We start from the raw sequence: 3,999 nt of genomic DNA, 5'->3' as shown, positions 1-3,999 counted from the left end.
GGAATCTATCTATTCCTTAGTATCAATCAATTGAACGACAAGAAACTCAATACATTTAAAAGATTTATTATCGTCGACAGATTAAGTTATGGCGGAACAGGAGATCTGACTTCACTCTGCAATCCACGTTTATTATGGGCTTGGCCAGCCCAATTAACGAATTGGACCTACTTTTGATATTTCTTTTTAACGTCAGTAACTGAGACTTGCCGCAATAATTGATGCAAAGCAAATATATAATATTCCAAGCAAAAACTACAGGAATTAATCCATCCTACACACTTTATAATGCAGTCGTTCACAAGTGAGATAGGATAAGAGCATGGGGGATTTAGACCTGTATTTAATAAGGACCTCTCAGGCACTGATCCCAAGTTTATCTATTTTTTCTTGTTGTTTCTTTTCTGTCTTTCCACTCCATCTGGTTGTATAACTGCCATTCTATATCTCCCTCATTAATCCTACATCACCAAACCCCTCCGAAAGAAGCACGCAAACTACAAAAATGATGCAGCAATGGTAGGATGATCAATACCAGAGTTCAGCCAGCAAATTTCCTTGGCAAAAATTTGCTCTTACTACACTAATTATCACCAGTTCAAATTTACATTCCATGCTTTGCAGCCACAGGTATGCTCGCTCATAGCCACAACCGTTGGACACCAAAGCCCCACCTATGTGAACGATATATATAATTTGATAAATCCTGAAATAGATTATCAATTCTGTACGACTTAACTCACAAATTTGAAAAATAAAAATCACACCTTTAACCCATAAATAATAATAATAATCATAAATTTCAATGTGATTGGTGAAATGAATAAAATAGATATACATAAATAATATGCTCATAATCATTTTAACAAAAAGAAAATTGTGTATATAGTAAACTAGCATTCTAAATTGAGTGAAATAATCTTACAGACTGAACAAATTAAGGCTAGATGAAATTTTTAATACTTGGATGTTTGTGTAATACATGCACACAAGTTGTAGTAGCTACTGAGGTTGATGGAATAAAGTAGCGATGATAGCTTCAGACACTAGCTTTAGTTACCCACACAAAAAAGTAAGCTTTATTGGCAAAATACGAAAAAACTTATGATGCTATCATGGCTCTTTTATTATGTTATGTACCAACTAAGAGACAAATATGGTTCAGCACTGCTTTACCAGTTGGACTCCTTATTACAACCCCTGGTAAGCAATATCTGTGAGTTAAGCTAGAAACGACAAGGGAAGCATAAACATTTTTTTGGGTGATCAAGCACATTGACACCATATTTAAGAACTTATGATGAAGCAGACTAATTTAATAAAGCCTTAAACAATAAACAATGCCACTTACTAGGTCTGAATGTCATCTCCGTTTTGGTGAAAATAAAGCAAATAAAGTACACTATTTATTAATTACAAAATCTGGGTGTGTGAAAAACAAAAAAATAGACAAAATTTTAATCTACGACTACTTTACCAACAAAAACAAAAATCTGAAACCTCACACCATCTCTTCAATCGATTCTATTTGAAGACAAAATGGGACACAAACACACAGTCTCATAATGTGTCAACTGATCTATTGTTTAATCTACGACTACTTTACCAACCAAAAGAAAAAAATAACAAATACTTGTGAAACCAACCGAGCATTATTCATTCATAAGGATCTAAAGAGTATGCCTCCTTATAGGAAGTTAGGAACTAAACATTAAGTATTAATCATCGTGGAACAAAGAAGGATCAATCCCTAACATCAATGAACGAGTTCGTTTGTGAATATGCCCCTACCTACCCAAACACATTCAACCAAACGAGTATGTTTCTTAATTTCCTTCCTACATTTCGACATGTTAGAAAACAGTAATATATTATTGCAGGAAAGATAACATCATAATAGTATATTCCTAAAGTCATACCTATTTATGTAGCAGATTCTCATTGTATAAGGGCTATTACAAACATTAGAATGGAGAGAATCAACCAGAATCTTTTTCAAGGACTAAGCTGATCAATTGTGTTTTAACATATTTAGCAAGACAAAAGGCTTCAATCACAAAGATTATACAAGCAATAAGCATAAGAACTGCGACCATATTTTTTGTAAAGGGGAAACATAACAGTGAGGGATGCATGCATGCAATGTTGGAGAATTGCTTTTTGCACATGGTATGTGGGGAAGGAGGGTTGCATTATGTCTCTTCCAATTAATCTAAATATGGACTTTTTCATAGTGTACCATGTTGGAAAAACATTTAGGGTCATGATTTTTTGATGAAAATACGTAAGGTTTGATTTAAATTAGCAAAGCCACATTGCCTTTAAGGCTCAGTTTGGAAAATGTATAAATACAAATATGTAGAGTGCAAAACAGTAATTTGTATTATTTTGTTTGTATTTGCATTGTAGATATTTGTATTTATACTCTTTCCAAACTGAGCATCCAAATTGAGTCTAAAGTAAAAAAATCTATATATTACGAAAGAGCTAGCGAACAGAAATCTCAATTTACCACTTCAAATAAGCAACAAAAATTTGCAAGATATTCATCCAAGGATTATAATTTATAAACACATTAAATATTGGTCTCTTGTGTACATAACATCCATCCCAGACATTTGCAAGATGCTAGTGTTTCTTTTTTGAAAGCATATCTCATTTGTTTCAACAGAGGACTGAATACACCATAACATAACATTCCTAAGTCATAACAAAAAAGAATGATGGCTAAGTCATGCCAAAACATATAAAGAAACAAGAAGCCAGGTAAATGACCTATAATATTCATGTACAGGACATAACAAAATGATTGCAAATGTGACTCTTTGTATATTACTAACCCATCAAAGGAGAAAAAAAAGCTGGTAACCATCAGAGAACCTGAAATGAGAGAGAGAGAGAGAGAGAGAGAGAGAGAGAGAGAGCTAAGCTCTTACGCATGTTGGCAAAGTACAAGAAGCTTCAGAGAAATAAAAGAACCCATGCCATCAGTCTAATAGAAATCTGAATACACTAAGCAATGACGCCATATCGTCACAAAGAACTTTCTAATTTAAAGTACAGTAGCAGATATCTAAGCATCTTTCAAGTTGAACAGGTTTTAAGTAAGTTCAGCAGATTAAACACATGAGCAAAAGTGAAATATTAACCAACATATAAGATAGAAGCGGTTGATGCAAAATTTATCTAAAAACATGGTTCATTTGCAAGAACCTAAACCGGCAACAAGATTTTCAGAAAGCAAGAGGATTCACCATCGTCGTTTATCATCTATGTGTGTCCGTAACGTGCAAGCTCTGGCTGGATCTCTGATTGCTCGAGTCTGCAACTTTGGAGATTCAAAAATAGTCATTTATTGCCGATGCAGCATCATCAAGATTCCCATACCGTGAGCCTATCGAGTGAAGGGAAGGGACCACCACCCCATGAAGCCCATAAAGTTGTGAATCTTGATGGTGCTACATCTGCAAACACTGACTGGTGCCTTGAGATCTTCATTTTTCATCGGCCCATGCAAAACGAAGCAAGAAAGAAAAGAGAGAAAACCCTAACCCTAACCCTAACACTAACAAATTCCATGAAGTAAAGGAAAACAAAGAATGAACCTATAAAGTAACAAACCCACATCCGAGAGCATGAAATAAAAAATACCCACTTCGGTGAAAAGTCTATAACCCTGTTAAAAGGATCCAAGACAAAAGTTGAAGAATTGCAACAGTGGAAAAAAGGAAGGAAAACATAAGAAACATAAAGTGAAGATGAGAAAACAGAAAAGAAGAAAGACCCGTGGTGAAGATTTGAAGGGCGATGAGGCTATTAATATAGGGGATTTGGAGGGGAAGGAGGTAGAGGATGAGTGTTGAAGGTGTTGTATCCCCAACAGTTATACATCGCAATCCCTGGTTCCAGATTTATCAAAAACTTTTAATCCTTCCTGCATTACCCTACTTTCTAAAGATGTCAAAAGAAATAACAAACCTTAAAAAGGAAATGAGGACT

The 3,999-nt window shown here is 34.7% G+C and overlaps 1 long non-coding RNA gene across 1 annotated transcript; it reads right to left on the bottom strand.

Moving 5' to 3' along the window:
* Window positions 1-218: 218 nt before the first annotated feature.
* Window positions 219-3,791, bottom strand: LOC148870580 (uncharacterized). Its single transcript, XR_016106922.1, has 2 exons — window positions 3,255-3,791; window positions 219-706 (listed from the first exon to the last, which is right to left on the bottom strand). It is a non-coding gene; the product is annotated as an uncharacterized LOC148870580 (long non-coding RNA).
* Window positions 3,792-3,999: the final 208 nt, after the last annotated feature.

This window comes from Nelumbo lutea, chromosome 2, assembly GCF_056320005.1.
Source record: "Nelumbo lutea isolate HS-2025 chromosome 2, American lotus-T2T, whole genome shotgun sequence".
In the NCBI taxonomy this organism is placed as follows: domain Eukaryota; kingdom Viridiplantae; phylum Streptophyta; class Magnoliopsida; order Proteales; family Nelumbonaceae; genus Nelumbo; species Nelumbo lutea.
This window is presented reverse-complemented; position numbering and strand designations above follow the sequence as displayed.